At 37.7% G+C, this 21,490-nt stretch overlaps 2 non-coding genes across 2 annotated transcripts; one reads left to right on the forward strand and one right to left on the reverse strand.

Moving 5' to 3' along the window:
• The first annotated feature begins 11,123 nt into the window (after positions 1–11,123).
• On the forward strand, positions 11,124–11,227 carry LOC112716731 (small nucleolar RNA R71). The gene has a single exon (XR_003160455.1). It is a non-coding gene; the product is annotated as a small nucleolar RNA R71 (small nucleolar RNA).
• Positions 11,228–19,933: 8,706 nt separating this feature from the next.
• Positions 19,934–20,041, reverse strand: LOC112716347 (small nucleolar RNA R71). The gene has a single exon (XR_003160300.1). It is a non-coding gene; the product is annotated as a small nucleolar RNA R71 (small nucleolar RNA).
• Between the last annotated feature and the right edge of the window lie 1,449 nt (positions 20,042–21,490).

Raw genomic sequence — 21,490 nt, forward strand, 5'->3', positions numbered from 1 at the left:
CAAACTCATATTAAAGTCCAAAAATGTGAATTTAGCATAAAAGATAATGAAAACATCTCTAAAAGTAACTATATCCTATTAAAAACTACCTATAAACAATGCCAAAAAGCGGATAAATTATCCGCTCATCACAACACCAAACTTAAATTGTTGCTTGTCCCCAAGCAACTGAAAATCAAATAGGATAAAAAGAAGAGAACATACTATAAATTCCAAAATATCAATGAATATTAGTCCTAATTAGATGAGCGGGACTTGTAGCTTTTTGCCTCTGAACAGTTTTGGCATCTCACTTTTTCCTTTGAAGTTTAGAATGATTGGCATCTATAGGAACTTAGAATTTCAGATAGTGTTATTGATTCTCCTAGTTAAGTATGTTGATTCTTGAACACAGCTACTTTTATGAGTCTTGGCCGTGGCCCTAAGCACTTTGTTTTCCAGTATTACCACCAGATACATAAATGCCACAGATACATAGTTGGGTGAACCTTTTCAGATTGTGACTCAGCTTTGCTAAAGTCCCCAGTTAAAGGTGTCCAGAGCTCTTAAGCACACTCTTTTTGCTTTGGATCACGACTTTAACCACTCAGTCTCAAGCTTTTCACTTGGACCTGCATGCCACAAGCACATGGTTAGGGACAGCTTGATTTAGCCGCTTAGGCCTGGATTTCATTTCCTTGGGCCCTCCTATCCATTGATGCTCAAAACCATGGATCCTTTTTACCCTTGCCTTTTGGTTTTAAGGGTTATTGGCTTTTTCTGCTTGTTTTAAGGATGATGGAGCGTTGGATGAACTCCAACCATCCTCTAGCCACAGGCTTGAGGTCCAGTCTTCTTAATTGAACCGGCTTGCCTTTGGAGTCTCTTTTCCATTGAGCTCCTTCAACACATATGTCCATAAGGACTTGGTCCAACCTTTGATTAAATTTGATCCTTCTAGTGTAGGGGCGTGCATTTTCTTGCATTGTAGGCAAGTTGAACGCCAACCTCACATTTTCCGGACTGAAATCTAAGTATTTCCCCTGAACCATTGTAAGATAATTCTTTGGGTTCGGGTTCATACTTTGATCATGGTTCCTAGTGATCTATGCATTGGCATAGAACTCTTGAACCATTAATATTCTGACATGTTGAATGGGATTGGTCAGAACTTCCCAACCTCTTCTTTGGATCTCATGTCGGATCTCCGGATACTCATTTTTCTTGAGCTTGAAAGGGACCTCAGGGATCACTTTCTTCTTGGCCACAACATCATAGAAGTGGTCTTGATGGGCTTTGGAGATGAATCTCTCCATCTCCCATGACTCAGAGGTGGAAGCTTTTGTCTTCCCTTTCCCTTTTCTAGAGGTTTCTCTGGCTTTAGGTACCATTAATGGTTATGGAAAAACAAAAAGCTATGCTTTGACCACACCAAACTTAAAATATTGCTCGCCCTCGAGCAAGAGAAGAAAGAATAGAAGAAGAAGAAGAAGATATGGAGGAGAGGGAGAGAATATTGTGTTTCGGCCAAGGAGGAGAAGAGATGGTTGTGTTGTGTGAAAATGAAGAAGAATGGTGGGGTATTTATAGTGGAAGGAGAGGGGTTAAAGTTCGGCCATATTGGGTGGGTTGAGTGGGAAAGTGATTTTAAATTTTGAAGGTAGGTGGGGTTTATGGGGAAGAGTGGAAGGATGTGAGTGGTGAAGGGGGGTAATTGGAAAGAAAGATTGAGACGATTGGTGAAGGATTTTTTTTTGGGAAGAGTGTTTATGGGGAAGAGAGGATGAATGTGAAGAAGAGGAGAGAAGGTGAGTTGAGGTAGGTGGGGATCCTGTGGGGTCCACAGATCCTGGGATGATCCTATGGGGTCCACTGATGATTGGATTTTTGATGGTATAGAATTTCACAAATGAATTCTCGTTGCAAGTATAGTTTCTAAACCAATCAATAATCCTTTCATACAAAAAGTTGTTTGTCACTAAAACAAACCCCTAAATTTATAAACCGAAGTATTCAAACCTCGGGTCATTCTCTCTAGGAATTACAATAAAGTGTCTTGTTATTGGTTATGAGTTATTTTGGGGTTTTTGAGATTTTAGACAAGAAATATAAATGGCAAAGGAAATAAACTAACAACTAACAAAACTCTTGGCAAGATATGAGTACTAGAAGTCCTATCCTAGTTATCCTTCTCAATTGTGATGAGAATTGTGTATTGCTCCCACTTAGTTAACCTCTAACCATGGAGGAAAGTCAAGTGGATGAATCAATTTGATTCCTCAAGTCCTGATCAACTCCTAAAGGAAAGACTAGCTTTAGAGGCATTCAAATCAATTAGCAACTTCTAATTATCAATCAACAAAGGAATTAGATAACTCAAGAGTCACTAATCACTCTACCTAGGCCAAGAGGAACAAAACCTACACTAAAATCCAACCAAGCATTTCATCAAACACTTGGAAGGCATAAAAGAAAAGCATAGTAAATCAACAACAAGAACAAGATCTAACAACAATTATTGCAAAGAATTAACAACAATAAATCAAAAGGAACACAATTATTATGAATTACCTTGATTGAATTGAAAGAGAAAGGAAGGAACAAAAGTTGATCTACAACAAAATACAAGAACAACATAAAGGAAATTACAACAAAAGAATAGAGGAAGATGAATGTAACAACAAGGAATTAAGAGGATAGAAGTAGAAGAAGATGAATTAAAATCTAGATCTAAGAACTAAACCTAATCTTAATCCTAATCCTAGAGAGAAGTGAGAGCTTCTCTCTCTAGAAACTACTTCTAACAACTAAACTAAGCTAAACTAAACTAATGGTAACTAACATGTCCATCCCTCTTCAATCCTTGGCTTAAATAGGATCAGAAATGAGTTGGATTGGGCCCACAAGGATTGTAAATTTGCTAGCCACGAGTTTGCATGAAGTGAATCACGTGCACCAATGGCGTGTACGCGTACAGTGCGCGTACGTGTCCTTATACGTATAGCAACTATGGCAAATCTTATATCCTTTCGTAGCCCTGGATGTTAGATTTCCAACCCAACTGGAACCACATCATTTGGACCTCTGTAGCTCAAGTTATGGTCGATTAAGTGCGAAGAGGTCGGCTTGACAGCTTTTGCATTTCCTTTATTTCTTCATGAGTTCTCCATCTCTACATGCTTTTCCTTCATTCCCTTGGTCCAATCCTTGTCTCCTAAATCTGAAATCACTTAGCAAACATATCAAGGCATCTAATGGAATAAAGGAGAATTAGATTTAGCTATTTTAAGTCCTAAAAAGTATGTTTTAACTCTTAAGCACAATTAAAGGAGAAGTTATAAAACCATGCTATTTCAATGGATAAATATGGATAAAAGGTTATAAAATCCCCTAAATCAAGCACAAGATAAACCCTACAAATGGGGTTTATCAACCTCCCCACACTTAAAACAAGCATGTCCTCATGCTTAAACTAAGAATGAAGTAAAGGGCATGGCATTTATTCAATGGAACTAACTAAATGCAATCTACCTATATGCAACTATCTAAATAAATGCAATTGCTTGGTCAAAATAAATCAATTCCCAAGAAGCATATATGCACAAGGGCTAAGGACTAGCAAGTCTAATCCACAATTGAATTGAGTTATTAAATATTTTTACAAACTTGCATGAGAAGAGATGATCATAGGTGGAAACATGTAATTGAGCATCAAACCCTCACCGGATGTGTTTGCGCTCTATTCACTCAAGTGTTTAGGGTTGATTCCCTCAATTCTCCCCTAATCATGCTTTCCAAGATTTGTTCTTCTTCTAACAATCAACATATATTTCATGCATGCATACATCTATCATGAGGTCTTTTCTTTAGGTTGTAATGAGGTTAAGGTCAAGGTAGGATGCATATATGGTTAAGTGAGCTTGAAATTTGAATCTTTGATAAGCTTAAACTTCCCACCTAACCTATGACATCCTATACAATTAAGTTCTAACCTAACTACCCATTTTCACTCTTTTCACATACTCATGTATCCCTTTTCATTTCACAACACTTATGCATTGATTTTATTGAGCTACACTTTGCTTTGGGGCATTTTATCCCTTTTTTATTTCTTTCTTTTTCTTTTTTTCTTTCTCTTTCTATATTTTTTTCTTTCCCATATTGTTTTTTTTCTTTTTCTTTTCTTTTTCTCATTTTTTTTATATACAAGAGCATCAATGCGTAAGGTTTTACATTTGATCAATACATGAGTATGTACCCAATTTCCAATATTTTCAATAACAATACAAAACTATCCTTTTATTCACCCAATGTCCTAAGGTTCCCACACTTGAATGATACTCACACACACTAGCCTAAACTAATCAAAGATCCAAATAAGGACAATTATTGTTTTTCGCTTTAAGGCTTGTAATGTGCTAAAATGAGAACAAGTGGGTTAAGCGTAGGCTCAAATTTGGCTAACAAAGGAAGATAAAAGGTAAGGCTTTTTGGGTAAGTAAGATAAATGAAATGATGGCCTCAATCATATAAATGCATAAATACACAAAATAATGGATATAAAGGATCAAACAAATCAAAGATTACAATCATAAAAAGAGAATAATGCACACAAGAAGGAAAATAAGTGGTTATAAGATGTAACCACACGATTAGGCTCAAAACTCACTTGCTTGTGTTCTTAGCTCAAAAACATGATCCACAAGATATATATATGTTATTCAAGCAAGTTTAATGAAAAGTTTTCACTCAAATCAATTGAGGTGCCCAATAGATAGAAATCTTGAAAATTTTCATTATTTTGACTAAGCTTATTGTGTATATATATGCAAAAAAATAAGAAAATGAAACAAAAATCCTAAGAGAACTAAAAAAAATATGAAATGCAAAAGTGTTGGGATTAGAAATTCGTCACCCAAAATCACCGATTGGTCGGACGACCTCCCCACACTTAAAAGTTTGCACTGTCCTCGGTGCATTGAAGGATGAGCAAGGGGGTACAGCGAGTCTCCGGGTTGCTGTGTGTTCTAAGTCTTGCTTCCATGTTTGCTTGTGGTGCATTCATCATGAAAAACAAAAATATAACACCATAAGATGAGAAGATATAAAAGCAAGGAAGCATACAATGTTGGAATGAGGTAAATAACTAGAATTGAGTGGTTGAATTAGTGTGACATGAATGACAAATAGGTGTGTGAATTCTAAATTGTGTGGTTTAGAACACACATTAGCATAAAAGTTATGTCACAAAAGAAGCATGCACTTCACTTATTCTAGTGTGCTTGAGATGCTTTAAGTAAATTTGTAAGGTAAAACAAGCATTAAAGAAGCATGGAAGCATTCAAGCTAAAACATATGGATGCATATGATCATGAAATACAATGCACTAAGGTAAATGCACAACATCATCCATCAAGAAGTTGCCTAATTACAAAATAAGGCTCAAATCACATGGTGGCCAAATCATGCAATTCAAAAAGAGTTACAAGCTCGAAGGCAATTCTCATCACTTGGTATTCTTAAAAGGTAAGCATGAAAAACTCAAAACCAAGTAGCAAAATATAACCTCAATAATAGAGTCCAACAAAGATTATAGACATAATGATGTTAAGATAACATCCCTTTTTAATACTCAGCAGCAAGTAATGGTAAACAAGAATAACAATCCAACACTTATAATGAAAAAGAGAAAATAGAATGAAAACTAACTAAAACTAACTAACTAACTGATTAACTAACTAACTAACTAATAACTAACTAAAATAAATGGTTATCAATGGTGTTTGGAAGTGTTGGATGAGGGGTAGAAGAAGGGAAGAAGAAAGGAGAAGGAAAGAAATGGAAAGAGAAGAAGAAGAGAAATGGATGGAAGAAAGGACATCCACGCGTACGCACGCACGGCGCATGCGCGTCGATGGCTTATTTTGAGAGTGGCGCGTACGCGTCATGTGCGCGTGCGCGCAAGTGGTGTTTGTGCCAGAGGCACAACGTTGGCGCGGCGCAGGCACAACTCTCTGGAAAATGTATGGAAGGTGAAACTTCTCAGTCCACCGTACGCACGCATGGCGTTCGCGCGTGGATGGTCCAATACGCTTGATGCACGCGTACGCGCGCAGTGTGCGTACGCGTGGATGGTGCTCTGTTTTTCAAAAAACTGTTACTATGTTTTTTTTTTGCACCAATCCAAGCATTCTAAACCTCCAATCAGCTACCAAAACACCTTAGTTCTACCAATATGTACAAAAGAGAAAATGAAGGGATTTTACCATGGTGGGGTGTCTCCCACCTAGCACTTTTATTTATTGTCCTTAAGTTGGACTTATGGGGAGCTCCTCATCAAGGTGGCTTGTGCTTGTATTCATCTTGGAACTTCCACCAATGCTTGGTTCTCCATTGTGCCCCAAGATTCTTCATGGATTGAGCCAAGTGTTGATGGAGTTCTTCACAAGCTTGAGGCTCCCAAAGTTGATCCTCTTCTTGTAATCCGGGATTTCACACTTTATTTTCACACCCGTCTTGAGGTTGATCATCATTATTAGTCCATCCGGGTGGTGAACAAGAAGAATCCTCTATGAGTTGCACAACACACTCCATGGTTGCTTGAAATTGATCCAATGCTTCCTTGAGACAATCCCTTGACTCTTGTTCCGCTTGGATATCATGATAGGGATCATATGGGTCTTGGATCGATGGACATGAATATTCTTCCATCTGAGGTTGTGGTGGAAGGTAGAATTTATCTTGTGGTTGAAAATTTTCATATATTGTGGGTGGTTCATCTTGGTAATAATGTGGAGGAGGTGGCTCTTGAAAATGTTGATGTTGGAATTGTGGTGGCTCTATATGTGGTTCATATGGCTCATATGGTTGTTGGTAGGATGGATATGGACTAGGGTCATATGAAGGTGGTTGGTAAGAAGGGGCTTGTGAGTATGGTTGAGAGTTATGTTGAGGATATGGATCATAGGCATATGGTGGTGGTTCTTGAAAGTCACAAGGAGATTCACCATAGCCATTGGATTGATATGCATCATAGAATAGCTCTTCTTCATAGTGAATTGGTGGAGGTTGTTGCCATGAAGATTGATCATATGCATATGGTTCCTCCCACCTTTGAGTTTCCTATCCTTGATACACATTCTCATTGAAGTTCTCATCACCTACAACATAGTTGTAATCACACTCAAAGCCAAAGTGAGAATTCATGATAGTAAGAGAGGGCAAAAACAAAAAAATAGGAACAAATAATGAGAACAAACTAAAAACTAACAAAGAAGCAAAAAGCAAACATATTCACAATATTCACAGATATACAATAACCAATAACACAACACCCTTGCAATTCCCCGGCAACGGCGCCATTTTGATTATTGGATTTTTGATGGTATAGAATTTCACAAATGAATTCTCGTTGCAAGTATAGTTTCTAAACCAATCAACAATCCTTTCATACAAAATGTTGTTTGTCAATAAAACAAACCCCTAAATTTATAAACCGAAGTATTCAAACCTCGGGTCGTTCTCCCTAGGAATTACAATAAAGTGTCTTGTTATTGGTTATGAGTTATTTTGGGGTTTTTGAGATTTTAGACAAGAAATATAAATGGCAAAGGAAATAAACTAACAACTAACAAAGCACTTGGCAAGATATGAGTACTAGAAGTCCTATCCTAGTTATCCTTCTCAATTGTGATGAGAATTGTGTATTGCTCCCACTTAGTTAACCTTTAACCATGGAGGAAAGTCAAGCGGATGAATCAATTTGATTCCTCAAGTCCTAATCAACTCCTAAAGGAAAGACTAGCTTTAGAGGCATTCAAATCAATTAGCAACTTCTAATTATCAATCAACAAAGGAATTAGATAACTCAAGAGTCACTAATCACTCTACCTAGGCCAAGGGAACAAAACCTACACTAAAATCCAACCAAGCATTTCATCAAACACTTGGAAGGCATAAAAGGAAAGCATAGTAAATCAACAACAAGAATAAGATCTACCAAAAATTATTGCAAAGAATTAACAACAACAAATCAAAAGGAACACAATTATTATGAATTACCTTGATTGAATTGAAAGAGAAAGGAAGGAACAAAAGTAGATCTACAACAAAATACAAGAACATCATAAAGGAAATTACAACAAAAGAATAGAGGAAGATGAATGTAACAACAAGGAATTAAGAGGATAGAAGTAGAAGAAGATGAATTAAAATCTAGATCTAAGAACTAAACCTAATCTTAATCCTAATCCTAGAGAGAAGTGAGAGCTTCTCTCTCTAGAAACTACTTCTAACTACTAAACTAAGCTAAACTAAACTAATGGTAACTAACATGTCCATCCCACTTCAATCCTTGGCTTAAATAGGATCAGAAATGAGTTGTATTGGGCCCACAAGGCTTGTAAATTCGCTAGCCACGAGTTTGCATGAAGTGAATCACGTGCACCAACGGCGCGTACACGTATAGTGCGCGTACGCATCCTTATACGTATAGCAACTATGAAAAATCTTATATCATTTCGAAACCCCGGATGTTAGCTTTCCAACCCAACTGAAACCGCATCATTCGGACCTCTCTAGCTCACGTTATGGTCGATTAAGTGTGAAGAGATCGGCTTGACAGCTTTTGCGTTTCCTTTATTTCTTCATGAGTTCTCCATCTCTACATGCTTTTCCTTCATTCCCTTGGTCCAATCCTTGCCTCCTAAATCTGAAATCACTTAGCAAACATATCAAGGCATCTAATGGAATCAAGGAGAATTAGATTTAGCTATTTTAAGTCCTAAAAAGCATGTTTTCACTCTTAAGCACAATTAAAGGAGAAGTTATAAAACCATGCTATTTCAATGGATAAATGTGGGTAAAAGGTTATAAAATCCCCTGAATCAAGCACAAGATAAACCCTACAAATGGGGTTTATCATCCACAGATCCTGAGGTGTCAAGGATTTACATCCCTGCACCAATTAGGCATGTAAAACGCCTTTGCATACAATTCTGGCGTTTAAACTTCGAAGTGATGCTTATTTTGGGCGTTTAACGCCCAATTACAGTATGTTTCTGGCGTTGAACGCTAGTTCCATGCTTGTTTATGGTGTTCAGCGTTAGCTCTCCTCAGGGTATATTCTTGGTGTTCAAACGCCAGGATGCTGCTTGTTTCTGGTGTTCAACGCCAGATCCATGCTCTGTTCTGGCACTGAACGCCAGCCAGATGCTCCTTACTGGCGTTTGAACGCCAGTAAGTCCTTCCTCCAGGGTGTGATTTTTCTTCTGCTGTTTTTGATTCTGTTTTTAATTTTAGTATTTTTTTCGTGACTCCACATGATCATGAACCTAATAAAACATAAAAGAACAATAAAAATAAAATAAAATTAGATAAATAAAAATTGGGTTGCCTCCCAATAAGCACTTCTTTAATGTCAATAGCTTGACAGTGGGCACTCATGGAGCCACACAGGTGATCAGGTCAATGTTGTAGACTCCCAACACCAAACTTAGAGTTTGGATGTGGGGATTCAACACCAAACTTAGAGTTTGGCTGTGGCCTCTGAACACCAAACTTAGAGTTTGATTGTGGGGGCTTTGTTTGACTATGTACTGAGAGAAGCTTTTCATGCTTCCTCTCCATGTATACAGAAGAATACTCTTGGGTCTTAAACACAAGGTAGTCCCTATTCAATTGAAGGACTAATTTTCCTCTGTTAACATCTATCACAGCTCCTGCTGTGGCTAGGAAGGGTCTTCCAAGGATGATGCATTCATCCTCCTCCTTTCTAGTGTCTAAGATTATGAAATCAGCAGGGATGTAAAGGCCTTCAACCTTTACTAACACGTCCTCTACTAATCCATAAGCTTGTCTTACTGACTTGTCTGCCATTTGTAAGGAGAATATGGCAGGCTGTACCTCAATGATTCCTAGCTCCATTACAGAGAGTGGCATAAGATTTATGCCTGACCCTAGGTCACACAGAGCCTTCTCAAAGGTCATGGTGCCTATGGTACAAGGTATTAAGAATTTGCCAGGATCTTGTCTCTTTTGAGGTAAAGTTTGCTGAACCCATGTATCTGGTTCACTAATGAGCAAGGGAGGTTCACCTTCCCAAGTCTCATTACTAAACAACTTGGCATTCAGCTTCATGATGGCTCCTAGATATTGAGCAACTTGCTCTCCAGTTACATCTTCATCCTCTTCAAAGGAAGAATAGTCTTCAGAGCTCATGAATGGCAAAAGGAGGTTTAATGGGATCTCTATGGTCTCTATATGAGCCTCAGATTTCCTTAGATTCTCAATATGGAACTCCTTCTTGCTTGAGAGACGTCCCATGAGGTCTTCCTCATTGGGATTTACGTCCTCTCCTTCCTCTCTAGGTTTAGCCATGTTGATTATATCAATGGCCTTGCACTCTCTTTTTGGATTCTCTTCAGTATTGCTTGGGAGAGTACTAGGAGGAGTTTCAGTGATTTTCTTACTTAGCTGACCCACTTGTGCCTCCAGATTTCTAATGGAGGACCTTGTTTCACTCATGAAACTTAAAGTTGGCCTTAGACAGATCAGAGACTAAGTTTGCTAAGTTAGAGGTGCTCTGTTCAGAATTCTCTGTCTGTTGCTGAGAAGATAATGGATAAGGCTTGATATTGCTGAGCCTATTTCTTCCACCATTATTAAAGCCTTGTTGAGGCTTTTATTGATTCTTCCATGAGAAATTTGGATGATTTCTCCATGATGAATTATAGGTGTTTTCATAAGGTTCACCCATATAATTTACCTATACTATTGCAGGGTTCTCAGGATCATAAGCTTCTTCTTTAGAAGATGCCTCTTTAGTACTGTTGGATGCATTTTGCCATCCATTCAGACTTTGAAAAATCATGTTGACTTGCTGAGTCAACATTTTGTTCTGAGCCAATATGGCATTCAGAGCATCAATTTCAAGAACTCCCTTCCTTTGAGGTGTCCTATTATTCACGGAATTCCTCTTAGAAGTGTACATGAACTGGTTATTTGCAACCATGTCAATAAGTTCTTGAGCCTCTGCAGGCGTTTTCTTTAAGTGAATGGATCCACCTGCAGAATGATCCAATGACATCTTAGAGAACTCAGATAGACCATAATAGAATATATCTTTCATGGTCCATTCTGAAAACATGTCAGAAGGACATCTTTTGGTCATCTGCTTGTATCTTTCCCAAGCTTCATAGAGGGATTCACCATCTTTTTGTTTGAAGGTCTGAACATCCACTCTAAGCTTGCTCAACTTTTGAGGAGGAAAGAACTTAGCCAAAAAGGCCGTGACCAGCTTATCCCAGGAGTCCAGGCTATCTTTAGGTTTAGAGTCTAACCATGCTCTAGCTTTGTCTCTTACAGCAAAAGGGAAAAGCATGAGCCTGTAGACTTCAGGATCTACTCCATTAGTCTTAACAGTCTCACAGATCTGCAAGAACTCAGTTAAGAACTGGTAGGGATCTTCTGATGGAAGTCCATGAAACTTGCAGTTCTGTTGCATTAGAGCAACTAATTGAGGTTTCAGCTCAAAATTGTTTGCTGCAATGGCAGGAATTGAGATGCTTCTTCCAGCAAACTTGGACGTAGGTGCAGTATAATTACCAAGCATCCTTCTTGCATTATTGTTGTTGGGTTCGGCTGCCATATTCTTTTCTTGTTTGAAAATTTCAGCAAGGTTGTCTCTGGATTGTTGTAATTTAACTTCTTTAGTTTCCTCTTCAGAGTCCTTTCAGGTTCTGGATCAGCTTCAACAAGAATGCCTTTTTTCTTGTTCCTGCTCATATGAAAGAGAAGAGAACAGAAAAAGAAGGAGAATCCTCTATGTCACAGTAAAGAGGTTCCTTATTGTTAGTAGAAGAAGAAAGGGAATAAGAGTGAAGAAGAATGAATAATCCAAACACAAGAGTGAGGATAGAGGCAGTGATTTGAGATGAAGAGAGGTGAAGAAAGGTGTTAGTAAATGAATAAATAAATAGAATAAGATGAGAGAGGGAGAAATTTTCGAAAATAAATTTTGAAAAGGAGTTAAATGATTTTCGAAAATTAAAGGGGAGATAAAATTAAAGTTAAAATTCAAAACTATTAATTAATTAAGAAAATTTTGAAAAAGAGGGAAGTGATTTTCGAAAATTAGAGAGGGAAAAGTTGTTAGGTGGTTTTGAAAAAGATAAGAAATAAACAAAAAATCAAATAGTTAGTTGAAAAAGATTTGAAAATTAATTTTGAAAAGATAAGAAGATAAGAAGTTAGAAAAGATATTTTAAAATCAAATTTTTGAAAAAGATAAAATTTTGAAAAAGATATGATATAAAAGATAAGATAAAAAGATATGATTAAAAAGATATGGTTGGAAAAGATTTAAATTTTTTAAAATTAAAATTAATTACTTGACTAACAAGAAACTAAAAGATATGATTCTAGAATTTAAAGATTGAACCTTTCTTAACAAGAAAGTAACAAACTTCAAATTTTTGAATCAATTATATTAGTTGTTAGCATAATTTTCAAAAATAAAGATAAGACTAAGAAAAAGATTTTTGAAAAATATTTAAAAAAATTAAATTTTCGAAAATTAAATAAAAAAATGAAAAAGATTTGATTTTTGAAAAAGTTTTAATAAGATAAGATTTTTAAAATTTGAAAATTTGACTTGACTTACAAGAAACAACTAATTTGAAGATCATGATGAACATCAAGAACATATTTTTGAAAAATTTTTGATGTAAAGAAAACATGCAAGACACCAAACTTAGAAATCTTTAATGTTTAGACACTATGAATGCAAAAATGCACATGAAAAACATCATACAACACAAAACAAGAAAATTTAAAGATCAAACTTAAAGACTTACCAAGAACAACTTGAAGATCATGAAGAACACTATGAATGCATGAATTTTCGAAAAATGCAAGAGCAAGATGAATATGCAATTGACACCAAACTTAAAACATGACACAAGACTCAAACAAGAATCACAAAATATTTTTGGTTTTTTATAATTTTTTAATTTTTTTTGTATTTTCTTTTATTATTTTTGAAAAATATATAGGAAAAAGGAAGTAATGAATTCAAAGTTCTCAATCAAAATTCCAGGAATCATACCAGGTTAGTCTAAAGCTTGATGGCCAGCCAAGCTTCAGCATACCATTTTGAAACTCTAGAATTCATTCTTAAAAACTCTGAAGGATTTTTTAAAAATAAAGGGAAAATTTTGAAAAATATTTTTGAAAACTTTTTGAAAAGAAAATAAAAAATAAAATTACATAATATGAGCAACAAGATGAACCATTAGTTGTCCATATTCGAACAATCCCCGGCAACGGCGCCAAAAACTTGGTGCACGAAATTGTGATCTCTTATAATGGCATTCAACTTGGTGTGCGCATTTACTAACTTAGCACTTTCTTCACAACCTCGCACAACTAACCAGCAAGTGCACTGGGTCGTCCAAGTAATAAATCTTACGTGAGTAAGGGTCGATCTTACGGAGATTGTTGGTATGAAGCAAGCTATGGTCATCTTGTAAATCTCAGTCAGGCAGATAATAAGTGGTTATGGAGTTTACGAATAATAATAATAAATAAACAGAAAATAAAGATAGAAATACTTATGTAGATCATCGATGGGAATTTTAGATAGGCGTATGAAGATGCTGTGCTCCTCCTGAATCTCTGCTTTCCTACTGCCTTCATTCAATCCTTCTTACTCCTTTCCAAAGCAAGTTGTATGTAGGTCATCACCGTTGTCAATGGCTACATCCCATCCTCTCAGTGAAAAAGGTCCAAATGTTCTGTCACGGCACGGATAATCATCTGTCGGTTCTCGATCATGTCGAAATATAATCCCTTGATTCTTTTGCGTTTGTCATCACGCCCAACAATCGTGAGTTAGAAGCTCGTCACAGTCATTCAATCCCGGAATCTTACTCGGAAAACCACAGACAAGGTTTAGACTTTCCGGATTCTCATGAATGCTGCTATCAATTCTAGCTTATACTGCGAAGACTCTGATCTCACGGAATGGAAGGCCCGGTTGTCAGGCGAGGGCAACCATGCGTCGTGCATCAGGAATCCAAGAGATACACACTCTAGCTTTCGCTTGTAGAACGGAAGTGGTTGTCAGGCACGCGTTCATAGGGACGGATGATGATGAGTGTCACGGATCATCACATCCATCAGGTTGAAGTACGAGTAGTATCTTAGAACAGAAATAAGATTGAATTTGAATAAAAGATAGTAGTAATTGCATTAAAACTCGAGGTACAGCAGAGCTCCACACCCTTAATCTATGGTGTGTAGAAACTCCACCGTTGAAAATACATAAGTGATGAAGGTTCAGGCATGGCCGAATGGCCAGCCTCCAAAACGTGATCATAGGATCAAAAATACAATCCCCGATGTCTAATACAATAGTAAAATGTCCTATTTATACTAGACTAGCTACTAGGGTTTACAGAAGTAAGTAATTGATGCAGAAATCCACTTCCGGGGCCCACTTGGTGTGTGCTTGGGCTGAGCTTGATTTCAACACGTGCAGATGCTTCTCTTGGAGTTGAACGCCAAGTCGTAACATGTTTTTGGCGTTCAACTCTGGTTCGTGACGTGTTTCTGGCGTTTGACTCCAGAATGCAGCATGGAACTGGCGTTGAGCGCCAGTTTACGTCATCTAATCTCAAATAAAATATGGACTATTATATAATGCTGGAAAGCTCTGGATGTCTATTTTCCAACGCCATTAAGAGCGCACCATTTGGAGTTCTGTAGCTCTAAAAATCTATTTCGAGTGCAAGGAGGTCAAAATCCAACAGCATCAGCAGTCCTTTGTCAGCCTTTTATCAGAGTTTTGCTCAGGTCCCTCAATTTTAGCCAGAAAATACCTGAAATCACAAAAAAATACACAAACTCATAGTAAAGTCCAGAAATGTGAATTTAGCATAAAATCTAATGAAAACATCCCTAAAAGTAACTATATCCTATTAAAAACTACCTAAAAACAATGCCAAAAAGCGTATAAATTATCCACTCATCAAAGTCCAACCAAGTATTTTGCCAAACACTTGGAAGGCACAAAAGGAAAGCATGGTAAAATTACAAGGAATATAAATTCTACAAGTACCCAAAGTAAGAAAATAACAATAGAAACTCAATTAGGCAACAATAAACAAAGAAACATCAAATTGCATTAAAGAAAATCAAAATCAACAAGAGTGCATCAATATAAAAGTGACATAAGAGGAAATTAACAATGTAAACTAAATGAACAAAGATGTAGGAACAAGAAATTGCAAATAAAACTAGATGAAAACAAGAATTAAAACCTAAATCTAAGAGAGTTTGACCTAAATCTACCCTAATTCTAGAGAGAAGAAGAAAATTCTCTCTCTAGAAAACTATCCTAAAGCATGGTCCTAAGCTAATCTAATTGCTCCCTCATTTGTCCAATCTTGAAATCTGCATCAAATAGCCTCAAAAATGAGTTTGATTTGGGTTTGGAAAGCTCAGAAATTGTCCCCTAGCGTATTCACTTTAATGAGGTCACGTGACCCGCGTCACGCGTGCGTGTGGCTGACGCGTGCATGTCACTGGTAGATTCCTTCCTCACGTGTATGCGGATGATGCATGCACGTGGCTATAAATGTCCTCCTCATGCGTACGCGTGGATGACGCGTGCATGTGGCCTTGAATCCTCCAAATGCTCTTTTCTTCATGAATTCTCCACTTTGCATGCTTTTCTCTTGATTTCTTCCATCTAATCCTTGCCTTATAAGCCTGAAATCACTCAACAAACTTATCAAGGCATCAAATAGAAATAAAGTGAATTAAAATTAGCAATTTAAAGGCCTAAAAAGCATGTTTTCACTCTTAAGCACAAATTAGGAAGAATTCACGAAACTATGCTATTTCATTGAATAAATGTGAGATAAGTTGATAAAATCTCCTAAATTCAACACAAGATAAACCATAAAATTGGGGTTTATCAAACCTCCCAACACTTAAACAAAGCATGTCCTCATGTTAAACTCAAGAAAGAGACAAAGGGTATTGATGAGCGGATAATTTGTACGCTTTTTGGCATTGTTTTTAGTATGTTTTTGGTATGATATAGTTAGTTTTTAGTATATTTTTATTAGTTTTTAGTTAAAATTCACTTTTCTGGACTTTACTATGAGTTTGTGTGTTTTTCTGTGATTTCAGGTATTTTCTGGCTGAAATTGAGGGACCTGAGCAAAAATCTGATTCAGAGACTAAAAAGGACTGCAGATGCTGTTGGATTCTGACCTCCCTGCACTCGAAGTGGATTTTCTGGAGCTACAGAAGCCCGATATGCGCGCTCTCAACGGCGTTGGAAAGTAGACATCCTGGGCTTTCCAGCAATATATGATAGTCCATACTTTGCCCAAGATTTGATGGCCCAAACCGGCGTTCAAAGTCACCCTCAGAAATCCCAGCGTTAAACGCTGGAACTGGCACCCAAATGGGAGTTAAACGCCCAAACTGGCACTAAAGCTGGCGTTTAACTCCAAGAAGAGTCTCTACACGAAAATGCTTCATTGCTCAGCCCAAGCACACACCAAGTGGGCCCGGAAGTGGATTTTTATGTCATTTACTCATCTCTGTACACCCTAGGCTACTAGTTTTCTATAAGTAGGACCTTTTACTATTGTTTTTTTCATTTTTTGATCACTCTAGATCTCTAGATCATCTTTGAACACCTAGTTCTTAGATCATTGGGAGGCTGGCCTCACGGCCATGCCTAGACCTTATACTTATGTATTTTCAACGGTGGAGTTTCTACACACCATAGATTAAGGTGTGGAGCTCTGCTGTACCTCGAGTATTAATGCAATTACTATTGTTCTTCCATTCAATTCCGCTTGTTCTTGTTCTAAGATATCACTTGTTCTTCAACTTGATGAATGTGATGATCCGTGACACTCATCATCATTCTCACCTATGAACGTGTGACTGACAACCACCTCCGTTCTACCTTCGATTGGGTGAATATCTCGTAGATTCCTGATTGCACGATGCATGGTTGATCGCCTGACAACCGAGTGCTCGCCTGACAACCGAGCCAACCATTCCGTGAGATCAGAGTCTTCGTGGTATAGGCTAGAACTGATGGCGGCATTCAAGAGAATCCAGAAGGTCTAACCTTGTCTGTGGTATTCTGAGTAGGATTCAATGATTGAATGACTGTGACGTGCTTCAAACTCCTAGCAGGCGGGGCGTTAGTGACAGACGCAAAAGAATCGCTGGATTCTATTCCGGCCTGACCGAGAACCGACAGATGATTAGCCATGCTGTGACAGAGCATAGGAATGTTTTCACTGAGAGGATGGGAGGTAGCCACTGACAACGGTGAAACCCTACATAAGCTTGCCATGGAAAGGAGTAAGAAGGATTGGATGAAGACAGTGGGAAAGCAGAGAGACGGAAGGGAAGGCATCTTCATACGCTTGTCTGAAGTTCCTACCAATGAATTACATAAGTATCTCTATCTCTATCTTTATGTTTTTATGCGTTCATCACCATATCCATTTGAGTTTGCCTGACTAAGATTTACAAGATGACCATAGCTTGCTTCATACTAACAATCTCCGTGGGATCGACCCTTACTCGCGTAAGGTTTATTACTTGGACGACCCAGTGCACTTGCTGGTTAGTTGTGCGAAGTTGTGTAATGCCATGGTATTGAACACCAAGTTTTTGGGGTTCATGACCGGGGATTATGAGAGTTGTGAAAAGTATTGTTCACAATTTCGCACACCAAGTTTTTGGCGCCGTTGCCGGGGATTGTTCAGTTTAGACAACTGAAGGTTCATCTTGTTGCTTAGATTAGGTATTTATTTTTTTTCGAAATTCTTGAAGAGGAATTCTAGAGTTTCATGATGATTTGTTGAAGTCTGGCTGGCTGTGAAGCCATGTCTAATTTCATTGGACCGAGGTTTCAACTTATCATCACAAGAGCTTGTTGATTTCTATCAATCTTGCTTTTGGAGCAGTGATCTGCTAAGGCTTGGCTGGCCTTTGGCCATGTCTAGTGTTTTGGACCGAAGCTTTCTTTGAAAGCTTGGCTGGCTGTGAAGCCATGTCTAATTCCTGGACCGGAGTCTTAGACTAGCATTGCACTGATTCCTGGAATTCTCATTAAGAATTTTGATACCTTTTTCCATTTAATTTTCGAAAAACACAAAAAAAATCAAAAAAATCATAAAATCCAAAAATTTCTTGTTTGAGTCTAGTGTCTCATCTTAAGTTTGGTGTCAATTGCATGCATCCATTCATGTGTCCTTAAGGATCTTCAAGTAATTCTTGATGATATCTTGCTCTGATCTTTGAATTCCATTGACTTGAGTGTTTTGTGTGTCTCATATGCATTCTCATTTTGTTAGTGTCAGTAGTATACAAACTACTAAGTTTGGTGTCTTGCATGCATTGTTATATGATTCTTATTACATTTTGATTTGTCCTAATTATTAAAAATCCAAAAATATTTTTAATTTGTGTCTTCTCAAGTCAATAATATAGAGAATTGAAGATTCAGAACATACAGCAGAGGAATTGCACAGAAAAAGCTGGGCGTTTAAAACGCCCAGTAAGGAAGACAGACTGGCGTTTAAACGCCAGCCAGGGTGCCTGGTTGGGTGTTTAACGCCCAAAAGGGTATAGTTTTGGGCGTTAAATGCCAGAATGTGCACCATTCTGGGCGTTTAACGCCAGGATGGCTAAAAGGGAAGATTTTGTTTTCAAATCAAATTTTTTTTTAAGTTTTCAAAATCTTTTTAAAATCAAATCTTTTTCAAATCAATTTTCAATCAAATTTTTTTCAAAATCAATTTCTTTCCATTTTCAAAGATACCTGCTACCAATTAATGATTTGATTCAACATTTCAAGTATGTTGCCTTTTCTGTTGAGAGAGGTTTAATGTTTGAATCATATCTTTTCTTGTTAGCCAAGTTTTTAATTTTCAAAATCAAATCTTTTTAAAATGTTTTTCAAATCATATCTTCTCAATCACATCTTTTTTTTTAAAACTAATCAAATCTTCTTAACCACATCTTTTTCAAAATAGTTTTCAATCAAATCTTTTTGATTTCTAATTTCAAAATCTTTTTCAAAAATCACTTTATTTCTTTCCCACTTTCATTTTCGAAAATTAAGTAATGTTTTTTCAAAAATGTTTTCAAAATCTTTTACTTAATTTTCGAAAATTACTTCCCTTCTTCTCACGTCTTTCTATTTATGGACAAACACTATCCCTTAATGCAAAATTCGAACTCCATCTTCTTTGATAAGTTCGAATTTTCTACTTCTGTCTTCTACTTTCTTTTCCTCTGACACTTCAAGGAATCTCTATACTGTGACATAGAGGATTCCACCTTTTCTTGTTCTCTTCTCTTTCTTATGAGCAGGAGCAAAGACAAAAGCATTCTTGTTGAGGCAGACCCTGAACCTGAAAGGACCTTGAAGAGAAAGCTAAGAGAAGCCAAAGCACAACTCTCTTTAGAGGACCTGACCGAATTCTTCAAAGAAGAAGAACCTATGGCAGCCGAAAACAACAACAATGCCAACAATGCAAGGAAGGTGCTGGGTGACTTTACTGCACCTACTCCCGATTTCTATGGGAGAAGCATCTCTATCCCTGCGATTGGAGCAAACAACGTTGAGCTTAAGCTTCAATTAGTTTCTCTAATGCAACAGAATTGCAAGTTCCATGGACTTCCATTGGAAGATCCTCATCAGTTTTTAGCTGAATTCTTGCAAATCTGTGACACTGTCAAGACTAATGGGGTTGACCCTGAGGTCTACAGACTTATGCTATTCCCTTTTGCTGTAAGAGACAGAGCTAGGACATGGTTGGACTCACAACCTAAAGAAAGCCTGGACTCTTGGGAAAAGCTAGTCAATGCCTTCTTGGCAAAGTTCTTTCCACCTCAAAAATTGAGTAAGCTTAGAGTGGAAGTCCAAACCTTCAGACAGAAGGAAGGAGAATCCCTCTATGAAGCTTGGGAAAGATACAAACAATTAATCAGAAAGTGTCCTTCTGATATGCTTTCTGAATGGAGCATCATAGTTATTTTCTATGATGGTCTCTCTGAACTGTCCAAGATGTCTTTGGATAGCTCTGCAGGAGGATCTCTTCATTTGAAGAAGACGCCTACTGAAGCTCAAGAACTGATTGAAATGGTTGCAAATAACCAATTCATGTACACTTCTGAAAGAAATCCTGTGAACAATGGGACTAGTCAGAAGAAAGGAGTTCTTGAGATTGACACTCTGAATGCCATATTGGCTCAGAATAAAATATTGACTCAACAAGTCAATATGATTTCTCAAAGTCTGTCTGGAATGCAAAATGCACCAAGCAGTACTAAGGAGGCTTCATCTGAGGAAGAAGCCTATGATCCTGAGAACCCTTCAATGGAAGAGGTGAATTACATGGGAGAACCCTATGGAAACACCTATAATCCTTCATGGAGAAATCATCCAAATTTCTCATGGAAGGATCAACAGAGACCTCAACAAGGTTTCAACAACAATAATGGTGGAAGAAACAGGTTTAGCAATAGCAAGCCTTTTCCATCATCTTCTCAGCAACAGACAGAGAGTTCTAAGCAGAATAACTCTGACTTAGCAACCATGGTCTCTGATCTGATCAAAACCACTCAAAGTTTCATGACTGAAACAAGGTCCTCCATTAGAAATTTGGAGGGAAAAGTGGGTCAGCTGAGCAAGAAAATTACTGAACTCCCTCCTAGTACTCTTCCAAGCAATACAGAAGAAAATCTAAAAGGAGAGTGCAAGGCCATCAACATGGCCGAATTTTGGGAGCAAGAAGAGGCAGTGAACGCCACTGAGGAAGGCCTCACTGGGCGTCCACTGGCCTCCAATGAGTTCCCCAATGAGGAACCATGGGAATCTGAGGCTCAAAATGAGACCATAGAGATTCCATTGGACTTACTTCTGCCGTTCATGAGCTCTGATGAGTATTCTTCCTCTGAAGAGGATGAGTATGTCACTGAGGAGCAAGTTGCTAAATACCTTGGAGCAATCATGAAGTTGAATGACAAGTTATTTGGAAATGAGACTTGGGAGGATGAACCCCCTTTGCTCACCAAAGAACTGGATGACTTGTCTAGGCAGAAACTGCCCCAAAAGAGGCAGGATCCTGGGAAGTTTTCAATACCTTGTACCATAGGCACCATGACCTTCAAGAAGGCCTTGTGTGACTTAGGGTCAAGTGTAAACCTCATGCCTCTCTCTGTAATGGAGAAGTTAGGGATCTCTGAGGTGTATGCTGCAAAAATCTCACTAGAGATGGCAGACAACTCAAGAAAACAAGCCCATGGACTTGTAGAGGATGTTCCGGTTAAAGTTGAAAACCATTACATCCCTACTGATTTCATAGTCCTAGAGACTGGGAAGTGCATGGATGAATCCATCATCTTTGGCAGACCCTTCCTAGCCACAGCAAAGGCTGTGATTGATGTTGATAGAGGAGAG

This window comes from Arachis hypogaea, chromosome 1, assembly GCF_003086295.3.
Source record: "Arachis hypogaea cultivar Tifrunner chromosome 1, arahy.Tifrunner.gnm2.J5K5, whole genome shotgun sequence".
Lineage (NCBI taxonomy): Eukaryota > Viridiplantae > Streptophyta > Magnoliopsida > Fabales > Fabaceae > Arachis > Arachis hypogaea.